The sequence below is a fragment of the Rhipicephalus sanguineus genome, chromosome 11, assembly GCF_013339695.2.
Source record: "Rhipicephalus sanguineus isolate Rsan-2018 chromosome 11, BIME_Rsan_1.4, whole genome shotgun sequence".
NCBI lineage: Eukaryota > Metazoa > Arthropoda > Arachnida > Ixodida > Ixodidae > Rhipicephalus > Rhipicephalus sanguineus.
In genome coordinates, this window is record NC_051186.1 from 79,993,193 (window position 1) to 80,019,744 (window position 26,552).

The 26,552-nt window shown below is 47.3% G+C and overlaps 1 protein-coding gene and 1 pseudogene across 4 annotated transcripts in view; one reads left to right on the forward strand and one right to left on the reverse strand.

Moving 5' to 3' along the window:
- LOC119374823 (RNA-binding protein 12-like) overlaps window positions 1-23,431 on the reverse strand; it is a 35,656-nt pseudogene extending 12,225 nt beyond the window's left edge.
- Window positions 23,432-23,592: 161 nt separating this feature from the next.
- Window positions 23,593-26,552, forward strand: part of LOC119375550 (dimethyladenosine transferase 2, mitochondrial) — a 203,694-nt gene continuing 200,734 nt past the window's right edge. The window contains exon 1 of one of the 4 annotated variants that reach the window (XM_049420374.1): window positions 23,593-23,796. The gene's annotated coding sequence lies outside the window, so the exon portion shown is untranslated. The remainder of the gene's footprint in view (window positions 23,797-26,552) is intronic. The other 3 variants (XM_049420372.1, XM_049420375.1, XM_049420371.1) reach the window with 3 other exon arrangements.

The window sequence follows — 26,552 nt, forward strand, 5'->3', positions numbered from 1 at the left end:
CGCGCGAACGTTATTTCGACGAGCGGCTATGTACATACAAGCTGTTCCTGGTGAAAAAATTAGGCGGCAGCATCCACGAACCCAAGGCGACTTCGGCAGAGCCGACCACGACGCCGACCAAGTTGCTCACGAACAATAGCACGTTCCGGGCTAGCGCTCCGTGCGACGCCCACAGTCCACAGATGATCACCGTCCAAAGGCCGATCTCCGGCAACGGGAAGGTCAGGATGCGGGCGATCGGCGCCAGGTTGCAAGCCAACGTGCAAACTAGCGCAGTTTTACCCAGCCACGCGACAGACATCATCGGCAAGACAGTGTACATCAGTGCGAGAGTCGCTACTAGTGCCGTGCCGGGTCCCGAGTCGTAAGAGAAGGTGCGGTGCACGATTGCGTTGACGGCCATCAGGACGAGACCGCAGGCGCTCGCCCATGTCACGTCGGAGTTGCTGGCGGCCAGGCCGTAGTGAAACCAGGCGTGCAGGCAGATGATGGTTGTAGCCATGGGCAAGAATGCGACGCCCGACGAGTCGCCGACGGTCCAGACCCGCCAGGCCATGGTCAGGCTGCCTACGAAGCTGGAGACAGTCAAGAAGCCCGCGATGCCAGCGATGGTGTCCGATACTCTGCCATATGGCTGCGGTCGTGCGCGTTGTGAAATGGCGCCAAGTGCTACTTACCCTATAACTCAATTTTTATTTCGTTCTTTCTTGGTAAAATATGATAAAACAGCAAATATCTTTCGGCTTGCTTAGCCGGAACGCTGAATCGTTTGCGTGTCATGACAAGCGAGTGTATATCTCTTACGTAAATACTTTATCTGGCAAAGGCAATACAACAGGGCCGTAGCCAAGGGGAGGGGGTTTCCCCACCCCCCCCCCCAAATTGTTCAATTTTGCTTGCGTTTATATGCACGCACAATTACAAACGCGCGCACGAACATAGATAAAGTAAGTTGAACTCCCCTCCCTCCAAAAAAAAAAAAATTCTGGCTACGCCCCTGCAATACAATATGGCCCCTGAAATACAATATTGGCATTTATGAGATATCAGAGATCCGCAGAAGGCAAGCCATCCCTTCGCTGGAATGCTTTCTATTTGCTTCGATGGAGCGACCGCACATCTGCGTCACTGGATTATTCAATTAAGGAGCTATGAAATGGTAGCGCACCGAAACATATCATAGACACAACGCTAATTAGAACACATAATCAAGCCAAGGGAGTATAAGGGACGTTATTTGTAGTAATTTTGATATAAATAAGAAGAAATTAAAGAGAACGAAAAGAAAACTTGCCGCCGGCAGGGACCGAACCTGCAACCTTGGAATAACGCGTCCGATGCTCTTTTAGTTCTAATTAACGTTGTGTCTAACGAAGAAAGACGAGCCCTTAAAAAATTCCCCTTCCGCTGAAACATATCTTAAGATGTCGGGTATGAAATGCCAAGAAAACACGATATGATTTCCAGGCACGCCGTAGCAGGGGGTTCCGAATCGATTTAAGCACACGAGCGTTAATGCATTAGTACTCCATCGAAATGCGGCCTCCGTAGCAGGCAGGCAGTCGAACCCGCGACCTCGTGTTTGGCAGCGCGACACCATGGCCGTTAGGCTACCGTACATGGTAACGCTACAGTGCAAGTAGGTGAAGAACAGCATCATCATCCAAAGCCATTGGCATTGAATACCGTCATGTGGTCGCTCATCAGGGGCGTAGACAGAAATTTTTTTTCGGTGGGGGGGGGGGGGGGGGGTGTTCTACCATACTTTATGTATGTTCGTGCGTGCGTTTGTATGTGCGCGTGTATATATAGGCAAGCAAAACTGAAAAATTTCGGGGGGTTTGAACCCCCCCCCCTGGCTACGTCCCTGTCGCTCATACACGTAATTGACCCAACAGGAGCTCAGGCAATGATACTGTCTCAGTGATAACTGGGACAGTGAAATTGAGTGGTGAAAAGTTGTAACACAAAATGGCGGCTAGAGGACACTGTGACAGCATTGTGGAAACCCACCTGACTGCTCGCGGGGACATTTGGAAAGGCGATAGGTTCCACGTGATGAGGCACGCAGCTGTGGCCAAGATGCTGGAGCATCGTGATGCAGGACTATAACTTTTAAATGCGAAGCATTTCTTAGCGAACCAAAGTCACTTTGACTGTTTCTATACCTGTCCATCTATATACCTAGCCGCCGCCTGGCCGCCTCGTGGCCGTCTCCTTAGCTTGGTGATACCAAACTTGGCATAGGAGGACATGAGCGCATGACGAAGACGATGCACAGGTAACAACAGGAATGACATGACTTGCCTGTCGCGTACGTCATGAAACCTTTTCCACCAGTCACGTGTGGCAATACCTGCATAACACGGCCGGAGGTATACGGGTATGCGCACAGGTAATTCACAGTACATATCAACCAAGAACAGCGAGAATAGACTTTGGAAAAGTTAACGCGATAGCGTTAAGGAGTTCGTGTCGTAGAAAATGCGATGCAGGCGTTGACGGCGCTGCGATGAGAGAAACAGCCCGCTGAAAGCAAAGAATAAAAAAATCACGCCATATCCACGAAGTGAATGATGATTGAGGAGTGGCTCGGAAAAATTGGGTAAACCGTGAATGCTCCGTACAATTCCTCTACTGTCACATAAAGACGTGACACGTTGTTATAGTAGCGATTGTGCTAAGGTTGTGTCGAACCACAAGCGGTCGCAGACCTTGCAGCTGTGGCCGAACGTGTGGTCGAGGAAATCGCGCTTGAAGCGCGCGTCGGCGTCACCAATACAGGTAGCAACCGCTTTGGCGCTTGGCCGCTGCATCCCGCACCTCTTCGAAGTTCTCTTGTCGCCGCTTCCGCGCTGCTTCGGCTTCGCGGGCTTGTATCTCGGGGTATGCACGACGCTGACGTCTCTCTGCGACCTCACGAGTTCTCACAGCATGGTCTTGGCGGCGAGCCCGCGCGCTGCTGCTTGCAAGCCCTCCGCTCCACCGCTTTCTCTTCTTCGTTCATGTTATTGTATCGAAGCGCACTGACTGACGACTGTCGAAAGAGAGAGGAAGCGCGCAGTTGTGGCCCTCTAGCGGTCTCCCATCAAACTAGAGCACGCGCCGGCGTGGAGCGAGCGCCGCATGCTACAGTTTGCTACGCTATATGTGGTTTTGCCGCGTTATTATCATCATCAAGGCGCTGGAAGAACCAAGCTAGATGAAGAATTCTCTTTCGCGCGAGCGTGCGCATGCTACAGTTGGCTATGATATGTGGTTTTGCCTGCGTTAATATCATCATCATCATCAAGGCGCTAGAAGCACTAGAGGAAGAAGACTTCTCTTTAGCGCGAGCGTGCGCATGCCACAGTTGGCATCATCAAGGCGCTCGAAGAACAAGAGGAAGAAGACTTCTCTTTCGCGCGAGCTGCGCCTGTAGCGTCGTCGTCTCGCGGGACTTCGCCCCAGCTTAAGAACCTGGCGAGCCAGCTCCTAATATTTCGCAGCCGAGATAGCCTGCGGGATCGATTCCGGCGAACATGCGTATATCATATGCAACTACCAACAGCGAATACAGCTTGGAAGTATTTTAATGAATTTTGAAGTTGCGTGAGCGATCGACATCCTAGCGCTACTGACACCCTCCAAAAGAGACCTTAAAGACCCCTACTTCCCTCACGTGACACGCTGCAACAAGTTATGATGACGTCATAGCCGCCATGTTTTCTTGCTGCGTTCGCTCCAGTAGCTCCAGCCAGTCCAGCATCCTTGGTCCAGCAGCCTACAGCCTGTTTCACATGCGAGCGACCGAGCGGCGGGGCCCGCGGCGATCGAGCGGCAGCAGGGACGCTCGGACGCGGCTTCGTTTCACATGCACCGCTTTTGCGCGGCGCGCGCCTCTGCGATGCGCAGTGATGGTTGTGGGAAGCGCCCGTTATCCGCGGGTTTCCTTTCTCCGGGCTCGCTTGTTTTGGTGCGCTTGGGTTGCAAGTTTCACCAGCCTTCTACTTCGGTGGTCGATTTTCACGCGCCTAAACCTTGAATGATGAAAATGTGCAGTGTATCAGAGTGCAATTAAACAACTTCAGTAGTCAAGTTTATTTCTGTTCCAGCTTTCTTTTTTACCACGCAAGTCATGTTGCACGCACATACACTTGGCCATGGAAAGCAAAAGAAAGAATTTGTTTTGGGGTTTTAAGCTTTCACAGGGCTTTCAGTGGCTTTGCTCTCGAATGCCGCAAGGCGTTGGTGCGCCGTATGGGCCGGCAAGCGGATGCAAGCGGGCCCAGTCGACGACATTGAGGGTTTGTGAAGGAACTCGTCTCTTTTTTTGCTACGGGCATTCTGCAGTAAGAGGCGGCGGCATTGTCGTCTTCGGGGTACGTGACCACTAAAAAGAAAAGAAAACAGTAAACTATTCGAACGTGCTGTACCAGAGTAGTAAAAAAAAAAAAAACTGAAACATCTGCTGCGAACAAGTGCGGAGTGTCGTAGGTCCCCCTGTCCGGACCTATGTTGGTGTCACGATTAGATAAAAATACAAAGAACAAAATGACACGTGCAAACGAATTGTCTGCTTTGATGGAAGCGCAGTAGAGAACAACAAAGGAAAAGAACGCGGCGTTTTCTAAACTGCCAGCTCGTTGCAGCGAATGTCGTCTGCTAGGAAACCGAGTCGGAGCGAGTTCCTCCCGGCGCGCGCGGCTGCTCTCGTCTCCATCCCTACAGTCACGTGCTCCCCGCGTCACTGCTCCCCCATTGGTTGACCTTGGGCAGACGCTCTGCCGCTAGCGAATTTTTTCCAAATGTTGCGAAGATGATCGCAGCGTCCTTTGGTCGCCCTTAAAACCTGTTTTTGGGCTCCCGCGACGGCAGCCGCTCCGCTCTTGGAGCAAAATCGCTGCGTGTGAAACGCGCGGAAGTGCGTCACAGTTCTGTGTGCTGACGTTATCGAGCGCTGCACCCGCTAGGTGGTGATAGTTGTACCCGGAAGCTTGTCGTTTTTGAAACCGAAACTGACACTGGTCGATAATGAGGAGCCTGTAATTAGTTATCTGTCGTGCGCTGCAGCAAACGATGTGCCGTGGTATGACTAACAGGCCCCCAGCAACACATTGCAGGCCAAAATTTTTTGTGTCAGTACCCCTTTTAAAACAAATGGCGCAGAATTACAACTTCTTTCCGAGCCGCTGGCTGTTATTTCCGGGCGTTGTAATTTTGCGTGTCGTCGTGTTTTCCGTCGTTCCTTGTTGTGGCCGTGTCGACTAATGGCCCGCGAACTAGTGATACGCCACTTGACAAATTAAACTAACAATAAAGACTGCGGCTCTAATATTGTACCTACATAAAACAATTTAGTAATTTTTCTCAGGTGGAATATCAATAATTTAGTGCACGTGCAGCTGGTGGAAAAATCGTTATCGCTACGTTTTAATGTATGCTGTCATAAATACGCATTAAATGCGAATAGCTAAATTTCGTACGAAAAATAGAAACGCGCATTATTACAGCCATCGTGACTTTGCTTGCGAGGATGCGTTTGCATAAACTTGAGGTAGTTACAGCGCAGGCTGAACAAGATGCAGTGAACAACAGTGATATTTAATGAATGATTATACATGATAGCCAATACATGGAGTTGAATTCTTCATGGTGGTTTACGTGCAATGGTGAAGCTCGCGTAACACACTCTAGACCACTGCACTGCTTATCTCACAAATGAAAACGAGACTGCATAGTGAATGATGAGGAGTGGAATGAGTCTACAGTATGGCCAGTGTAATTACTCGGCCTAGCATTAGTCGGTTGTTGAATTTTTCGAGCGCTATTTGCGCGTCTCGCGGTGTCCGAAAGGCAATCCGCGCGTCACCAGTCACCTCGCCGCGGTCGCCGAATCGCCGCATGACATCCTCTTTGGTCAATTCGAAGCCCTGAAAGAAGTTTATGATGTCCTCGGCACCAGCACGAAACGGGATGTTCGTAGCGGTGAGGACGCATCGGGGCTTGCCAAAGTTGTCCATGCCGCGTGACGGCGGCACCTCGTGATGCGGTGCCCTGAGGAGTGGCCCTCCACGCTCAAAATGGGGTCCCCCACGATCAGGAAAAGGTCCTCCGGGATCAGGAATGAGCCCTCCACGATCAAGAAGGGGCCCTCCGCGGTCAGGAAGCGGTCCTTCGTGATCTGGGAAGAGAGGACCACGACGGGGCCCGCCCTCCGGAAACAGAGGCGGCCGCGAAGAGTGCTCGAGCAGCGGCCCGCTTAGGCGGACCACCGCGGTCACGCGGCCCTGGCGGTCCTAATTCTGCCGCATAACCGGCTGTTCCGGCCGACCACCTTCGAAGTGGATTGTCATGGCGATTGTCTGGCCTACCGTCGGGACGGTGGTGCACTCCAATTGCTTGCGCCACTTCGCTGTACGGTATCGTCTTGAGCGCTATCGCGTGTGACCGAGATGCGCACCGTCTTGCATGAATGCACTCTCGCAGTCAGCGTGAGTCGCGAACTCGGCAAATGCGTGACCAGTCGGCACACCACTTGCCCCGAGCATTATATGAATGGCTCGGGGCACGACACCTTGGGCGTTGAAGAAGTCAGCGATGTCCCTGGTCGGTCACCGTGTTTTGGCAATCCAAGCATTGAAATGCAAGTGTGCCCAGGTGGTACGAGCGGGCGGCCAGCCCTGTGGGACGCGGGCTCCATCCCTTGCTGCGATCTGTGACCAGCAGCGTGATCAGGGCGCACTCCATGCATCGGAGGCGGCTCCTCATCTCGCCGACTCAGCGACATGCCACCTGTCGGGATATTACCGCCATCTCGCGCCGCATGCATCGCGTCGCGAGTGCCGACAGAAAGTTCGATGTAGCGATGGCCGATCTTGCGTCCCTGCATATTCATAGCAGTTTCGAAGTCTCTCCTGTCACCGAACTCCACGAAGGCCATGCCCGTCGCACGACCGCTACGATCATGTTCCACTAAGATGTCCAGAACATTGAGCCCTGAGAAAAACTGCAGAACGTCTTGCTCACTGGTATTGTAAGGAAGACCATTCATTACCACCACCATGTCAGATACGCGGGTTCGACTCTGATTAGGTGGAACCGCGGTGGGCGAGACAAGCAATTCAGTTCGCTCGAAAAGTTCCTCAGGAAAAGGTAGTACCTGAATAGGATCTCCACGCAGTATTTTGTAATCACCCTGAATTGCCTCACGAGCTTCCAACTTATTGGCAAAACGCACCACAACGCTCTTCATGCCGTTTTCCGAAGTGGACACGCGAATACAGCCGCTGAATATACGCAGTCCTCGAAAAAGGTCTTTCACATCTCGCGGGGTTGGTGCTCCGTTAAGACCACGCAGTTCGACGCAACAACTGTCCTTCGCGTTAAGGGACGCGTCGCACGCTCCACCAGAGGGCACTCCGTCGTTCTTTCGGGCAGCTTTGGCACCGTCGTGCAAACGTCGATCGAAAAAGCCGCGAGCCGTGTTTCCCATGCTTTCCATGTTGGGCACGCCCATTGCGTCCACCGTGCCAAAAGCACCTGGCATGGTGGCAGCCATGTTGCCAGGCATCGGCCCAGCCATTCCGCCGCTCACTTTGTCGCCCATCCCACTGGCTGCGCCTGGCATGCCATCCAGTTGGCCAGGCATGCTCCCAGTTATGTTGGCAGCCAAACTATCGGGAACAGTAGCTGGCATTCCACCCGTGACACTCGCAGGCATCCTACGGCCATTCTGGCAGCCATGCTGCCCGACAAGCTACTACCGATTGGAGCGAAGACACCACTGGGATGATTCTAGCCACGTTGACAGGCACGCCTTCACCCATGTTGCCTGCCATGGTACCCATCATGCCACCGCCTGCAGTGCCCATCAAGCCGCTCATCAAATTAGCTGCAAGGCCTGATAAGTTGTTCAGCAAGCCAACAGGCGGCAGGTTGAAATTCGTAAAGTTCGGAAGCGGTGCGGGTGGACAAGCCATGTTCACAGGTGCCGAGCCGACGTCACTTTGCTGCTGTGTTGCTTGGAAGACGGGCGGCGCCATTTTGCTTTGATCTGAGTGTGGTGGCTTTTCATCCGAGCCCTTGCGCTCAGACGCCTGTCCATTTGACACCTTTGAGGATTCGTCAAAGCTTCGGCCGCGATCATCAGGGCGCGAAGTTCGCGATCGGTCCTTGTCCCTTCGGTGCGGCGGTGTGCGACTGTGGCTGCGGTCCCGTCGTGACGACCGACGCCTCGGTGAACGGTCCCGCGGTGGTCTTCGAGAGCGGTCGTCAGGACTAGGGCGACGGCGCTGCTCCTCTTTCTTGACGGGCGGAGGCGCCGCGTGCTGAGCGCGCGCCTGGTCGATAACGCGCTGCATCTCGGCGCGCGAACTGAGCAGAAGCTTGACGCGGACCTCCTTGAGTTTGCCACCGTCACGCTCCATGGCCTGGCGCGCATCTTCGTCGCTGCTGAAGGCGATGAACGCGTCGCCCTTCTCACCACCCACGATGTGCACGCCACCCTCGGGAATGTTGAGGCCCTGGAAGTAACGACGAATGTCCAGCGAGTTTGCCACCCAGGGCAGGTTCTGCAGTCGGATGATGATGGACATGATGGACGGTTTCCTGCAACGACAAATAGCGGCCACCATGAGGAAGAGAATTCGAAAGTGCACCAGACCTATTCACAGATATACTTTGTTTTCGCCAGTGGTGACATTTAAAAGCTTAATGCTTGGCCCCTCTGCAAATGACCACCAGAACAATAAGGCGACTGGTGCTGCATTGACAAGCATTGTTTTAACAGTAAAGAAGCACTTCGTGGGCATATGTATCTCAAGCCTTACTATTACAACTAACAATTTATAAACTGTCATTGCCTGTTACATATTTCACCATCGTGATCATCAGTATAAGTCTCTGGGAGGCTAAACATCGAACGACACTCGTACCTTTGGCAAGCTTGCGTAATTTTTCTGTAATTATAGACGTATGAGTCAACAATTCGAGAAATACGTATAGCAAGAGGCAAGAAGTACGCAGAGCCAAAGGTCAAGATTGCAGTTTCTCATTCTCGCGTCGAGCAGTTTTCGTGCATTTCGTTGAGTAGATTAGTCGACAAGGAAACAAGACAGTCTACGTAGATTCCCTCGACTTCATAGACAAGCTTCAACGCTGCTAGAAAGGCGCATTTTTACAAAAGAACTTCAGGTCAGCCGCTTCCCGGAAACAAAAATTTATTAAATCGCGCTCGCTTACAATCATTCACCATGCTGCCAACATCTTAGTTGTTATAGCACTTGTGCGCGAGACTGAGCGGAGTGTTAGCAATGGCAACTTAGTTATCTCAGCGGAAGCGCTTTCTCAGCCAACAGACACTGTTGTGCATGGTGGCTGGTGTATAATGTCACGTGGCAGTGACGGCGAAGAATTTTTTTTAACAGCGACGGCGTTAAAGCCGACGGTTAGTCCGTGCAGAGCGAAAAAAAAACAACAAAAACTATGATTATCATGAACCGTCATGCGCTCTCTTCGTCCTCTTCTTGATCTTCTGCTTCGCTCCCAGAACCATAGGTCAGCAAAAAATGTGAAGCTCACTCAGACTCACTCACAGAACTCACTCATAGACTCACTCATAGACTCACTCAGTAGAACCCCGCTGTTACGTGCGTTTTCCCGGCTGTTACGTCGTTTTCCGCCGGTCCCGGCATAGCTCCCATAGGATACAATGTATTGGGAACCCCGCTGTTACGTCGTAACTGTCGGACCGTTCCCGTATGATACGTCGCGAAGTGCGCCCGGAGCCGACCGAGTGACTACCAAAGAGAGCGGCCATGGCGCATTTTCACGCAGCTTGGCCTCGTTTGACCGTAATATTAGCCGCATGAGAGGCGCAAACAACAGAATCTTTCAATTGATGCAAACAAAAGCATGGCCTTCGAGATTCAAATTGCAAACATGGCGTCTATGACGTAACTGCTCGCGTAAGCAAGGCCTTCGAGATTGGCATTTACTATTGACAAAAGCATAGCCTCTGAGATTTGCATTGCACAAACATGGCGTGTATGACGTAATTGCTTGCGAAAGCAAAGCCTTCGAGATTGGCAATCACTTCTGCCATCGCGTTGGCGTAGACTCATCATCATCGTTATTTGTCGGAGAACGGGAGGAGTTCGAGCTGGTTGGAGCTCGCATGGTCGTGCGTGCGGTTCGCGGTCGGACTCGCCGCGCCGGTCGTGATTGCGTGTGCTTAGTTCTTTCATACCTACAGCTGTTGGTGTTAAAAAAATCACATACGTTGATTACATTTCTGTGGATGAGGCCGTCCTAAGCTCCGCGTTTCTATCCATCGACTAGATCGCGGCTGAGCGCGCCAATTTTCGTGCTGCTCGTAAGAATTGAAATAAAATTCTGTACCACTAAATATTTTGCCGTTTTTCCTGTTTTTCGGCTCTTACGTTTCCCGTCTCTTACGTTTATTTCCTACGGTCCCTTCAAAAACGTATCAGCGGGGTTCTACTGTATATTTTGCCCTTAGGGCTCACTCGGACTCAGACTCAATAAAAATTTTTCTCGACCGGACTCACTCGGACTCAGATTCACCTAAATATTACTTACTCGGACTCACTCAGACTCGCGGCTCGATCTGAGTCTGAGTGAGTCGACTCATGAGTCTGTTAGCATATAATTAGCTTTTTCGATCAGGATGTCAATGCACTTAAACGCCAATATCTCGCATAATCGGTGCTCTACGATATGCATTTTGATCTCATACCTTCACGTACGAGTTATCACTGATTCAAATTCAGTAAGAACATTTTTATTGAAAGGTATGACTCACACGAGATATTTTTATCAAAAAAATTCCTTTCAAAATTTTGTGCGACGTGGGATGCAGGAATAACGCTCATCGTCGGGAGAACGAGTACAGAGAGAGCGCGAGAGTCAGAAAGAAAGAGAAATAGAGGTAGAAAGGAAAGAAAGCCAGAAAAAGATAGAAACACGAGGACAGAAACAGACAGGGAGATAAAGATTTAGGAAGAAATAGACACAGAAAAAAGAGAGATCAAGACAGAAAAAGGGAAAGAATCAAAGTAGTCGAGGAAGAAATAGACAGAAAAATAAATAAACAGAGAGAAAAGAGATAGAGAAAACCGAGACAAAGAGAGGAAGGCAGAAAGACAAAAATAAAGAGAAACAATTAAGGCAGGCTGCACAGCTCTGCACTTACCTCAGGTTTGACACCACTATTGCGAAGCTGCCCTAATTTACATTTTTAACAAACACAAGTTCCAGTCTAGACAGAATATCCGTATTTAATTTATAGCTTGCTGTTCCGGCTACCTCTGACGTTCACGGTAGTTTCATCAGTGTCGTGTTCGAACACGGCATATTCCCTGTAGTCGGGTACAACTTCGGAAGTCCGGAGAGGCCCCGCCCAGCCTGAAGCGCAACATTAATCATGCCCGCACCTAATGAAACCCAGTTTCCGAGAACAGTCCGGGTGTCTGTAAGATGCTGATTATCCTAACCATGTCTTGGTGTCAATGGCCGCAAAGCTGCTCAGACAGGAACAGTCGCAAAAATGCCCCCGTGAGAATGCAAGAGCTAGTGGCTGTGACCACGTAAAAACCTCAGTGATTCCGTACATATACCAGCTATCACATAGTCTGAAGAAGATAGTACGGATGATTTTTTTCAGCCTCAAATAAGCTACGCACGTTGTCTAAGGCAACCAATCCAACGAGAACAAAAAAAAAAAAAAAAAAACTGTGCGTGATACAAATCGCAAGATAACTTCGTCAGATGTGCCGTGGGGGTGGTCTATCGTATTCTATTGTCATGCGGTCGGTACAACACAGGCCGAACTAGAAGATGTAATAAAAGTGATAGCTGGGTGAGTTGGTATGAATTCATGTTTGAAAATTTTTGAGCGCGCACAAAAGACGAGGACACAGAAAGAAGGTACAACCGAGCGCTTAGGCACATTAGCAGAATACAACAAGTTAACCACAGTTCAAAAAAGACATTTCTTTATCAGTAAGCGCCACCGATGTATGACTGATACACTTCTTCGCACACCTACTTATATGGAAAGCTTCCGTGACTTCACGTGTAAGTTTATCACTATGAGTGAAAAAAATGTCTGTGTCACTGAAAACAGGATTACAATGACATGATTTACAATGATCGGATAAGTGCGAAAAGGTTTCTTTATGTTTAGTCCCTTTCAAAAAATAAATCAGTTGTGAGTAAGCGCTCATCTGTACCTTCTCTCCGTGTCCTCATCTTTTGTGCGCGCTAAAAAAGTTTCAAACATAGAAGATATAACCATGCAACGTGAATGAATAATGCAGTTTTCACTGGGCAGACACAAAAAATTGGTAACTCGTGGTGTGTCATGTAAAACATAACTTAGGTATTATTTTTTGTAATTCAATCTAAAATAATGCCACTGTTTTTCTCACTGAAAAACGCAGTTGTCTTTTATAAAAGTATTCCAACTCAATACCGGCCGAGATGCAGCCAAGTGTGTTCACAGAATGCACTCAGGCCGGAGTATACTCTTCTGCAAGTGACACTGCTTGCGTTTTGATTTGGTAAAGCACACTTCAAACAAAAAGTGTACTCCCCGTAAACACACTTCACTTGCCCACTTGACACGGGTGTTACTAAAAAAAACTTAAGCTCCTCTCACCCACTCCACTATGAAAAAGAAAGAAAACGTTTTAGATGAGTTTTAAACACGAGGAAAAATGGACAGTCTGTATGAACTACAATGATAAAGTGACGCATGCAAGACATCTCAACACACAGAGAGAGGTCACTTAAAGGAGGCAAGGAAGGTGCTCACCCCACCCTTCCCCGAAACTCGTCCACGGGCGCAACATACCTTAGCAGCCTTAATCACCTTGCACAAACTTCCGAATTTTTCATCACAACAATGACAAATTTATCGCACCTTACTCTCAATGTGCTGTAAGTCCAGCTTGGTCTCGGCCCCTCCATTTTTGGTGACACTGGTAGTGTCATGTAGTAAGTGGAAAGTGCAAATAGATATTATGTGCAGATATGATGAAAGACTGCATGGTGCGTGCATCAAGAGTGTGAGAGGCACCTTTGAGCTTGTCAGATGTGTTGGGCGTCAGGGTTTCGTGCAAATAAGCATTATGTGCAGACGTGAAGGTGAACAGAGTGGATGTTTGCGTGCGTGAAAGGTAGCCATGAGCTCGTCATACGTGGTGCTGGCAGATGTACAGTTGGCTTCTAGGCTGTGTGTATGTCACAACTTTTAGTCATGCTGTGCTATAAAAAAATGCAAGTTGACCTTCAAAGTTTGCATGTGTTTTCTTTTTTTCTTAGAATGTGTCAAGCCTTGCTTCTTCCAGAGTGTCAACGGTAAAGCTCACGAGCCAATAGTGGAGGCTGTTCAAAGAGGATGAGGAAGAGGTTGAATGATGGAGTGTATCAAGCAAATGGATTCTTGTGGGTGCTGAACATAAAGCCCCAGTTTTTTAAACTGTGTTTGGTGGTTGCACAGTTAATCGTGACTTGGCAACAAACACAACATTCTGACGATCAACACGAGACTCCAGGCCACCTCAACTCTGCTTCTATTACTTTTGCAACCAACCAGGTGCCTTCCAAGAGTGTTACAGGAGCTGCCACCACCATAACACCATTGCAGCTGTGGTTTGCCAGTCCCACATTATGGTTAATTCAAGCTGACAACAAGTTCTGCACTCATCGCACCACTTCAGACGTTTGCAAGTATGAGATACCGCTTGAAGCATTGCCACTACAGGCAATGGTTGTGGTACATGGCATTCTCATACAGACACGTAACGAAACTCCAGACACAATTATCAAAGAAACTTTTCTTCGCCGTCTCGTTCTGCCTGCACATCGTCGTATACAGCAGCTCTTGAACAACGACGAGCTCGGCAACAGACGTCCAACCCAGTTTCTACGTCACCTTCAGCACCTGCTTGGTGACGTACTAAATCCCCTGGATACGGCTGCATTGCGTAAGTTGTTTCTACAGTGTCTTTGGCCAGTGTACAAGTGGCTCTTGTCACAGTTCAGCGTAAGTCCTTGCCGAATAGGCTGACGATATAACGGAGGTTGCTTTGACAGTCATCAACATTGCCCGTACATTTACAGTTCCTGAAGCTAATTTCCCTTGTAAACCATACAAGACAGGCACGTAGCCAGGATCTTTTTTCGAGGGGGGGGGGCCCAAGGCCTAACTGTCCGAAAAAAAGTATTTCCATGGCAAAAATAAAACAAAAGTTTCCCGGGAGTATAGAAGGCCGGACGAATTTCGGGGGGGGGTCCCCCCCCCCCCTTGCCTACGTGCCTGATACAAGAGCTTGCATCTCAAGTAGCCTAACTGCATTAAAAATTTGGAACACTCACAACTTCAATGGTCGATTCTGTCAAACGCATCAGCACCTCACACCACCTTATATGTGACGAGTATTTCAACAACCTGTGTGCAGTTTCTCATCACAGAGCCTGTGCTACTACTCCTAATGTTTTTGCGCCACTGCTCATTAATGTGTATCACCCTGTTTGTGGCGCAGTGGAAACACTCCAGCCGGTCATTAATAACCATGGCAGGTGAGCAAGGCCACTCATCAAGCTGCCCTTTCTGTGTCGTCAACACACTCACAGGACTGTGTTTGTTGGTGATCACTGGTGCAGAGATCAGCATAACTCCTGTGTCCGAAGCTAACCTGCATCTCTGCAGCAAGTCGACCCCCATATAGGCTATAACACTTCAGTCATTGCAAACTACAGACACAAGTCTCTTACCATCAGTCTCGGCCTTAAGGTTTCAAAGGCTATTCCGGATAGCAGAGATCTGCAATGCCATTTGAAGGGCTAATTTCTTGAAACAGTTTCACCTGCTAGTGGACATGAGCCGCAGTTGCCCGGTGGATGACATCACGGCTCTGTCACTCAACGGTCTTCTGTAAGGTGCTATGGCACAGAACCTTACTTTCTTCAAACTACCTACCTCACTGTATACAGATCTTTCTACCTCACCGTATACATAACTTCGTAACTACCTACCTCACCATATACATAAATTTTAAATTCACTTAAAGGGACACTAAAGAGAAACAATGAATTGGTTTAGATTGTTAAAGCATGCTCGGAGAACTCTTGTGTAGTTTATTTCACCACCATACGTTTATTATTAGAGGAGAAAACCAAGTTGAAAGTTTCATTTTTAAATTTCACGCCGAACTTTGTAATTCGTGACGTAAAAGGTTTCAAAGAGTATTTAACGTATTTTGGCGCCACTGGCTTGACGAAATTTCCACAAACTCGTTATTTGAAGTCTCTGGCCTCCTCAGAGGACAATTTACTTCGATTTAACCGATTAGGAACTACGTAGGCCCAAGCAGGCACCGTCAAAAAATATGTGACGTCACGGCAAATGGTGTGGGAATTCCAAGGTGGCGTGGCCACCTATATTTTCTTTTTGCGCGTTTTCTCGCTTATTAAGCGTCTTCTCGCAGCAAGCATTGTGTTTTTGGTATCGTGGAAGACTACTAATGCGAGAAAAATAGTTTTGCTCTTTAGTGTCCCTTTAAAGCACTCGTTATTGCAGACATGCAAGATGCAACAATGCTGCAAAAACAACCAAAAACTGCAATAAACATCCATTGAAATGAGGTAAGGGTACATTCATGCACTGTGTTCTGAATGGATGTCCAAGTCTCAGTTTCTTTTTCCTTTTTCAAGTGCGCACCTGCATTTCGTTGAAACTGTTACCTGTCATCCACCACTGATGCCACCATAAGCAAGTAGCTGCTGGTAAACTGGACATTCTCACAAATCATCATAATGTTCACTATCATAAACCAGCTGCCAGATCCCAAATATATTAATTGCTCAAATTTCTTTCCGACCACTGCTGCCGTAACTTATGCACAGTGGAAGAGGAGAGAGCAACTAAACAATTCAGGCATTTCACGCAGCTTCTCATAGTGATATATGGGTGAAAAGCTGCAGTAAACTGCTCCGCGATTATGAGTCTCGAGGGATGAGAAAGCAGAGTTCTCGCTGGTCTTCAATGGTGAATGCTGAAAGTATTGGGAAAATTGAAACGACACGATGTCAATCACAGATGCAGCAGTTCAGCCATTATTCATGCTTAAATATAAGCTATCACGTGCCACAGCACTGAACGGTCCGTGGCAACTTCGTGGGGCGGGTGGGACTCCTTGACGTGGCACCCCTGGCAGCGTTGGTGGAAACCATCAGAAGCGCTGAACACAATCTGGTCACGGCGTGGGTGGAGTGTCAACACCGAAAGTGTTTTTCTTTCACACAAAATTTCCTGATTAACTTTATAACAAACCCCAGTGATGTCTAGAAAAGCTATGTACAAGGGCCAGTTTTCAATTTTAGATATTTCTATACGCTGAGTAAGAACAAATAGGTTATCATCTAACTGCCTGTCGTTTCGAAAGACGATGGATGGACGCTATGAGCATCCCCTTTATAATGGGGCGGCAACATGTGCACCACTAGGCTTAACAAAAGGGAAAAAAAATAAAATAAAAATTTAAAAGTTGGCTTAGTGCCGTCTACTTCGATTAAACCGATCCTTACCATAGAAAAAAACAAAAAACAAATTCACAGCCCAGCTCTCTGCCCCTTACGGCGGAATGGCCTTATTTTCCCCACTATTTCTTTTTGTCCTTTCTCTCTACTTTTCTGCCACTGATACTCCTAACCGTCTCTTATTTATTTCTATCATGGCTTTTCGTTGAGCTTTCCATTGTTGTCCCTAAAACCTAAGGCTTCATGTAGGCTCGTGCCTAAACATATACCTGAGTGGATATCTTCACATTCAATCACAACGTGCTCCGTTGTTTCCTTAGCTTCCCCACAGAATGTACATTTTTCTTCTTCTTTACAGAATCTCGCTTTATAACTATGCATTTTAAGGCAATCTGACCTCGCTTCAAAAGTAATGCGCTTCCCCTTGAATTATCATAAAATGCCTCCCTCCTTATTTTGTTTGCTCTTACAGTAGTTACTGAGAGATGGCTTTTTTTCCATTGCTGCCATCCAATAAACCCTCTCCACCTCTCTGACTTTTCGCTTAATGCTCTTTGTTGCCATATCACTTACACTGCCAGCCGCATACTTGCTGGCGGGTCTCCTAGTTCTTTTTCTCCTCTGTGTGTCAATGCTCTTCCTATACAAATACCGAAACACCTTCTCTGCCCATCCACTCTCTTTCATATTCCTTAGCCTCTCTTTGAACCTCATTTTGCCCTGAGCTTCCCTCACCTCAAAACTTTTCTATCCCATGTAGACCTTTACAGCCTCATTTGTCATCTTCCCGTGAGCGCCTAATGCGAGGCGTCCCACAGTCCTTTGATCCATGTCCAGTCCTGACTGCACCTCTGACTTCCTGCACACCACTGAGTTCCCAAATGTAAGCCCCAGAGCCATTACACCTTTCCACAGACCTCGAAGCACCTTGTACCTATTGTATCCCCATTACACTTTGTGCTTCATTATTGCAGCATTGCTCTTACCCTTTGCTGCTAAGGCTTTTCCTGTACCTCCATGTATATATCACCCTCATTTACCCATACTCTGAGGTACTTGTATTTGCTTACCCTCGGTATTTCTTGGCCCTGTACTGACACTGCCTGATCATTGAATACCATCAATCCAGATTTTGTTACACTAAATCCTAGCCCTAGAGCGTCCCTTTCCCTTCCTCACATATTCACCAGCCGCTGCATATCATCTTGGCTGTCCCAAAATAAGACAATATCGTCAGCATAAAATAAAACTGGAAGCTGCTGCTTAATGATCACGCCGGCCTGTTTATCTGAAAGGTTAAAACCAATGTTTTCAGTCAGTGTCACCCTGTCACGGATGGATGGATGCTATGAGCATCCCCTTTATAACAGGGCAGTGGCAAGTGTGCCACCAGGCTCAAAAAAACAAAAAAACAAAAAAACAAAAATCTTGTTCCTTTTTCCCTTCTTTATTTATTGTTGGCCTAATGTCTCTACTTCAATTAAATCTATCTTACTACAGAAAAAAAAACGTAAATTCTCAGCCCAATTCTCTGTCCTTTATGGCAGAATGTCCTTATTTTTTCCAATATTTATTTTTGTCGTTTCTCTCTAATTTTCTGCCACCAATACTTTAACCGTCTCTAACTTATTTCAATCGCAGGTGTATTCAGCTTTCCACTGTTGTCCCTAAAACCCAAAGCTTCATGTAGGCTCGTGCTCAAATGCACACCTGGGTGGATATCTCCACATTCAATCAGAACATGCTCAGCCATTTCCTTATCTTCCTCACAGCATGCGCATTGTTCTTCTTTACCGAATTTCGCTTTATAACTACGCGTTCTAAGGCAACCCGAGCTCACTTCAAACAGTAAAGCGCTTCCCCTTGTATTATTGTAAAATGTCTCCCTCCTTATTTCATTTTTTCCCTTTCGGTAGTCACTCAAAGCCGGTTTTTTCTCCATAGCTGCTGTCCAGTAAACCCTCTCCGCCTCTCTGACTTTTCGCTTAACACTCTTTGTTGACATATTGCTTACACTACCAGCCATATATTTACTATTAGCCTCCTAGTTCTTTTACAGTGAAAGCTGTTATGAGATCACTTCACCGGCCGTTTTTGGCGCCGTAGTTGTCCGCCGCCGCCGGTGTCCGTAACCACTATCGCTCGAAATAAGAAAAAAATTCCAGGGTGGAACGAGGTTCGAACGTGGGCCCTCTGTGTTCCGGGGAGCCCAGTATTCAACCTCTGAGCCATGCTGGTGCTTGAAACTGCTTTGCAAAAAGGTCCTATACAGGCTTCATGTCGGGAAGGAACCACATTAGCATATGCAGTATAGCGTGATAGAAGAGTAAAATAAGCACCAAGCGTCGCACAACGCGAATTCTGTAACAAGGCATCACACAATGCGAATTGCGCAACGAGTAGGTTGTTGAATGCTTCCAACCCATTAGAAAGGGCTCTGCCATAATTCTTCATCGTCATCAGGCACAGCATCAACAAAGTGTGCATAATGCCTTACATGCGTTTAGCAGGTACGACGGCTCTCCGCAGAATGACGAAAAATGGCACAGTGCCTGTTGCCCTACTTCTCAAAAATTGCAATAATTTATAGCGTAGTGCGTTCCTCGCAAGTGCACTTGTATTGGTTGCCAAGGAAGTCCATAAGCGCACGATCCATTTCCTCGGGGTCTCAGTAAAGTTCTCCCCCCCCCCCCCCGTCTCTCTCCCACGTCAACATATGTTATACAGCATGACGGGAGAGGGAAATAGCGATCGGGCGTCACCCAAAGCAAATTACATAACTGGTGGGCCGTTTAAAGCTTCCAACCCATTACAAAGGGCTGAGCCATAATTTTTCATCGTCATCAGTAGTCGCGTCAACAAAGTGCACATAATGCCTTGCAGACGTGTAGCTGGTGCCTCGCTTCCCCGCAGAATGACGAATAATGGCTCAGTAGGTGCTTCCCAACTTCACAAAAATTGTGATTTATGGCGTAGTAGGTACCTTTCTAGTGAACTTGTGCTGGTAGCCCCAAGGGAGCTTAGAACGGGCTCTAGAAACGCCGCTCTTCCAGCTTTCGCTGTGACTGTGCTGCGGTTTCAGCGCAGGCCTGGCGTTTTTTCTCCACTGTGTGTCCACGCTCTTCCTATACAAATAGCAAAACACCTTCTCTGCCCATCTTCTCTCCTTCATATTTCTTAGCCTCTCTCTTGACAACACCTGATCACAGAGATCATTGAATACCATCAATCCACATTTCGTTACACTAAATCCTAGTCCAAGAGCTTCACCTTCCCTTCCGCATATATCTGCCAGCCGCTGTATATCCCAGGTGAAAATGAGTAACTGGGAATTCAACTGGTTTCAACTGGTATCAACTGGGATCAAATGGTTCCAGTTGGGAAACAACTGGTCCCAGTTGATTCCAGTTGCAACTGGTCCCAGTTAGCAGCTGGTACCAGTTACAACTCAACTGGTCCCAGTTGATTCCAGTTGCAACTGGTCCCAGTTAGCAGCTGGTTCCAGTTACAGCTCAACTGGCCACCAACGGGAACCATGACCAGTTGAACTGGAAGAAGCTGATCCCAGTTGGAAACCATAACCAGTTAAATTGGAAGCAAGTGGTCCCACTTGCGCCCTAACTGGAAGTGCGACCAGTTGTCCTGGCTGTACGGTTCTTCAAAATGAAAGAAGAAGGATAATTGAACTCGAACGAATACGCAGCATTGCTGCACTTGAGCGAATGGGTTTTATCTAAGAGCTTTTTGTGTCCTATTCGCAGAAGGGTACCATCACTGGCCTAGTAATATTCCTAGGACAATGAGAGAATAAGAAAATAGCATCTCATGGTTTGCGAATGAATTATCTTTTCTTGTTTAGACGTCATCCTCTTCGTGTTGTTTAACCCCATTACATTAATATATACAGTCTTACCTCACCTGATATATATATATATGTATTTTTTAAAATCATATTATCGTGGATTATTCCGTTGCGCAAATGCGCAACACAGTGCACACAAGCGTACGCTTGTTTTAGCATCAGTACATTCAACTAACATTAAAAAACTGTTGTCAATCTTTTTACGTCCATCACGGTGACAATGCGCGCAACCGAGGCGGGCCCAATTGACGTTGGGGTGTTAATATTGCCGTCGTCTCGCTGGGAGCATGCCATGCTTAATAGTCTTGTGTGCAGCACAGCGGTTACTTCCAAACGAGAACGAAAAATGGAGTAGCGCCAGTGCCGAGAGCTACCACAGCTGAGACTGCCGACATCCTGCCGATACAAACCCACTAACCGTTGCACAAACGCAGCCTCTCTACATCGACTGCCGTCACATTAGTTCCGTATCTCATAGGCTCAAACATTGAACGAAGCAGTAAAGTAATCAAGCATAAAGATTACATATAAAATAAACTGAAATGAATTATTTCGTGCCAATTCGGCAATATTTAATGGAAGAAAGAAACTGGATAACAAAGACATAAAATTTAGAAAAACAGCGATGCTAGTTTCGTACACCACATGGGACGAGGGCTAGCTACCGAGCGCTCGGTGGTCCGTGGTCGCGCTGCTTAGTTGTGCTGTTTTTCAAAAGGAACGTGCAGTCATGGCATGCGTAAATTAGACTTTGTCGAATTAGTGTTCGGCAGCTTCATCTCTGGAAGACTTTGACTTCAGGCGAACGCCGGACAAGTGTTTACACGCTGTGACAAGACGGATATATGGACCCATTGTGTGCGGAGTGCTGCCTGCCAATTGTCAGCGATGCAGCCGTTTGAAGGTAATTATACCATTTATGCTTCGAGTGCTAGTTGTTCAGTATCCTAGAGAAGATGTAGATATAATGCAGGCAGAGTGCTTTGAGTGTTGAGACGATGGAACGTTGCATTGTAAACAAATGCTTTCTATACTGATCTAGCTAAGTTTGTTTATGGGTTTGTGCGGAGTGCTCGCAAACTTGCTGCCATTTGTTTGGGAGCATCACAGAAAACGAGTGCCGTGCAATACTTGTGCTTTGAACGGCGTGCTAAATAACTATGAAGTGTACTCGTAACTCTGTCCGCGACTTTCAAAGAAAGCGCTAAGGGCCCGTATTTGCACTCTAAATGAATATTCCTGAACCTGTTGCATGTGTAGGCATATGAATTCGAGTGAAAATAATGGTGTTTTTTATTATTTTTTGCTGCTGATATATAAACTCGACTTCTAAAAATTCGGAATAGATGCAGCGCATGATCTCTGTAGACACTGTTTGTCGTGTGAATTGTTAGAAGGTAGGTCTGCTGTGTATATCTATAAATTGATATGACTGTTCTGAGACATGCATGAAACATGTTACCTCTTATTTTGCAGCAACGCTGTTTCATTGGTCACGGGTGAATGGCACAGATTCATCAGCTGCGCAGCCCGAAACTTCACCAGTATATTGGTTGAGAAAATACAGCACTGCATGAAAGCCGAGCGGAGGATATCTTTGCACTGAATGTGCAACCACAGTGCTGGTCCAAACCAGCCACAGCAGGGAATGCCTAGAGCTGTGTAATTTTTTGTGTAATAGCAATAAATCATTATCATCTTCTACACTTAACATGGAGTGTCAAGTGTTCCATTGGAGTGTTTGATGTGCTCAGAATGAACATTATTTGCACGTTGAAGATTGTTTGAGCTAGCTGGAGTACAAGCATGCCCATTTGGGCACCAATGGGGAATGGGACCTGTTCACAACTGGGAAAGCATTTCCAACTGGGAATGCATTCCCAATTGGTACCAGTCGCCAACTGGGAATGTATTCCCAACTGGTCCCAGTCGCCAACTGGGAATGCATTCCCAACTGGTCCCAGTTACCAACTGGAAATGTGTTCCTTAAACCAGTTGAAGTGGAACCAGTTGAAACCAGTTGGATTCCCAGTTACACATTTTCACCTGGGATCATCTCGACCGTCCGCAAATATGACGATATCGTCCGCATAAACTAAATCTGAAAGCTTCTGCTCAATCATCACCCCGCCTTGTTTGTATGACAGATTAAAAGCAACGTTGCTGCCTTCTAGCGCTTTTTCCATACTCCCCATGTACAGCATGAATAACAGCGGGGACTAAGGACCTCCCTGTCTCAGCCCCTTGGTAATATCAACGTTCTCTTTGCTACATATTCCTTCCTATTCTATGCAAACTGTATTTTCTCGGTATATCTCCCTCAAAAGCTGTATCACAAGGCACGGTGTCAGCGCTGCGATCCATCTGCGGTGAAGGTGGGAACTAGCCATGAAACGCACGCCGTATTACGCGCGCGCGTCGCGTTTGCCCGGCTATGCACAGTGGCAGTCGTATTCAAGCAGCAATACTATGTAGTTCCGGAGATGAAGTCCAGTCATTGGTTTCAGGGCCTCTAACACACGAAGATCTGTCCATTTACCCCGATAGAATAACTGAATAACCAAATGCGCAAAACTGTGAACGGAATGCATCGAAGGGAATGCACGAGCATACACGCTGCAAAGCTCGAACGCCTCAACGTGCAGCGAACAGCATTTCACCGGAAGCCATGAGTTTTCGCGGCAAGCTCGTTAAACCTTCTCAATAAAACATCATTGCAGAATATGCTTGCGCGGCATTTCATCGGGCCTTTCAACGCCATTTATATATAGTTACACCTGGTCGTATTATTTAAGTAGCGTTTAAATAGCGCGCACACTCATCACACAGCAGCGCAGGACACAACGTTCAGATTACTCACTTTTGGATGGCAGCTTAGCGCCAGCCGGTTCGTCGGCGATTTAGGGGCTTGTCCAACCTCTATGCATTCTATGTTTAACCATTCAACTGATTCAACTATGGATTCAACTATTTCAACGGGAAGAGCAGAGAACCAGCGGCCGTGGGGAGAGCACATCGAGCGGCAATTATAGCAATTGTAGCGCAGCAAAAGAACTGCAATAGAGCAAAGAGAGATGGCGCTGCACGTACTATCATCATCATTAGACAAACAGTTTTTTTTTTTTCTGCGGGGGTTGTGGTGGGGTTGTGGTGCCGTTTATCTGCGCTGTGGCGCGCCGTGTGAATTATTTTGGTGGCAAGTGCTGTCCGTGCAATAAGTTGGACATGTGGCGGGACGTTGAGAATAAACTCTTTTATCTTTTGTGTGACACGTTCTCGTTGTGCGTGCAAGAACATCCCTGACTTCGCTCCCTTGGACGCATCTACCAGTGTATGGGTGTTCTCTGCTTCTACCGTCTACAGGACATCGGTTGCAGTCTGGCCTCCGTGTATGTAAGCCGCCTGTTTTGTTGCATGCGTAGTTCGTTAATTGTTTTTGAGAGTGGTGTCAAATGCCTTGCCGCCTACTTTTGCGACACTATGACCAAAGCCCTGTAAAGTCTTTGTTGTTCATTCTAAAAGACTGGGCGTGCGAAAACGGACAGTCAAGACACCGCAAACGCCGACAACTGCAAAGGCGCGCAATGGCTGAAAAGAAAGAAGGCACGAAAACTGCGCATTCATTTTTTGTACCACACGTGCCGGATGGACAGGTTCGCCTATTGCTTGAGCATGCGCAGAAAATTTTCGTGCCTTCTTTCTTTTCGGCCGTTGTGCGCCTTTGCAGTTGTTAGTCGGCGTTTGTGGTGTCTTGACTTCTTTCTTGTGTCCGTGTTTGCACGCCCAGTCTTTTACATGCTGAAACACATACCTTCGAAACACAAAAGGCCCTCCTTTGCCTCTACAATGCTGTGTGGTCTTCCGGTGAAATTCCTTCTGCTTGGAAAGAGGCCAAATAATTCTTATCCCGAAACAGGGCAAAGGTCGACTCGTCTGTTTCAAGCTACTGACCTGTAGCAGTAACAGGCTGCCCGTGTAAAGTGTTTGAAAAAGTGATAAACCACCACCTGCTACATTTCCTAGAATCTAATAAACTGCTTGACCCATATTATTGTAGGTTTTGAGGGTGTGATCCACGATTGACCATTTAATAAGTATTGAGGCATCAATTCATGAAGCTTTTGTCCGCAAACAGTTCGTTGATATGGAAAAGGCTTACGATATAACCTGTGATATTCCAAACCACCGTGGTTTGAAGTTTTGAGAGACCTCTCACACTTAGAGATACATTGTGCAATGTTAATATGTAATAGAAAGTTGTCGAACTGTACATTCTGCGTCCGAGTGGGCTGTTTAATCACTACAACTCTTGCAGCAAACTGGAGTGCTTCAGGGAGGGGTGCTCACTTGTACGCTTCATTGTTGAAATGAATTCCTTGTGTCTGTGGATCCCACGCCGTATGTTTTATTGCACATGTGTCGATGATGTACAGATAGGATTCAAATCTTGTGTGAGCGACAGGTTCAGCTCGGTCTAAATAAGGTGTCCAAACGGCTTCAGCCTCAATCCACAAGAGCAGCTGTGTCCTTTTCTCAAGAAAGAGAGGCCTGCACCCCGATTCCAACATTGACCTACAGGGCCAGAGTATACCTGTAAAAACGGAACATAAAATTTTCGGCCTAGTTTGAGACACAAAGCTAACTTTTGTATCACACATCAGGCATCTTAAAAACATGTGCATGAAAACAATGAATATTCTGAAGGTTCTTTCACGCACGTGGGGCAGTGCCAGAAAATATCACATGAACCTGTACAGGAGCTTTCTTCGCACGCACCCAAACTATGAGGCCATCATCTATCAGTCTCCCGCACCGAGCACTTGGAAGATGTCTGACCTGATCCACCATCTAGGTATTTGCCTCTCGACAGGTGCTTTTAGGACAAGTTGTGAAAAAAGTCTTTACAGTGAATTGAATGAGTGGTCACTTCACTTTCAGAGATTCGACTTGCCCTTCGTGTATTTCGTAAAAGTGAATGCCAACCATGAATATCCCACACATTGTACTATAACGTCCCGACTACCGGGTTGGATTTAGGTTCACAGATTTTCCTGAAACTTTTGAAACTTGGTGTGTAGATAAAAAGCGATGCTTATTATTTCAGTAATGTCTGTGATTTTGGTATGGCGTGATGTCCAATATATTGGACACTGGAACTTCATCAGTTAAATTGTGAAGTAGTAGGCTTGCAGCAAGACGAAGCTACTTTACTGACTAAAATTGTTACAAATTTTTGAAGAACCATTTATAAATCGAAATTTTACAAATATCAATTAAAATAGAAAGAAAAGCGGGCCCCAATCTGCTACCTGCAAATTATTTTTCTGAGAAGTTTACCTTGTGTGGGCCAATTCGAAAGAGTTCCATTTCTTCGTTATGCAAGAGAAGAGCTGGCACTTTGTACAGAAGAACTTTGTCTCCTTGCTGCATCCTTGAAGCCTGCAGCAGGCAGCGTTTGCAGTATCTGCCAGCCTCGGGAGGTGCGTAGCAGAAGCTCTACTTGGAGTGTGCTTCGATGGTGGAACCCAGTCAGTTTCGCTGTCACTGTCAGCGTTTTCATTTATGTGGCCCTGCTCAACAAGCAATTCAGCCACTGCAAGACAAAACTCCAAGAATTCTGGTATTTCTTTCTGCCGCTCCTGCTGTGCACGCAAGTCTTCCATTCGCTGCCTCCAACAATTGCCAAGAGCCACGTCAATAAGGTGAAATATGCTCCTGATGGTTCATTTATTCACGCGTGCCTTTATCCTGTAGTAGCTGATCATTCTGTCCGCCAGGTCAACACCGCCCATTTTGAGGTTTTACGTTGCAATGATGTAAGGCCGCAGGACATCAAGGTACTTTTTCTCCTTCCGTAACCACCTACGACAGGCATTTTCTGGCTCCAGGCCATGAATGGATGAGAGTATTGTGATGGCCTTATTGTTGTACCATTGTAGCACTACCTGGCTCTTGTCCTGCCATATCCACGCTTCGGACACACCTCGCCCTTTTGTCTTGAGTTCTTTTTCGCTGGAGACCTGTACACCTTTCGGCAGCCGATTATTCATGACTGGCCCAGTAGCAGCAATGCCATTTTGCTGAAGCTCGTCTAGGAAGGGGACCGATGTAAAATAACAGTAAAAATAGAGCTTTGTCCCTGGCT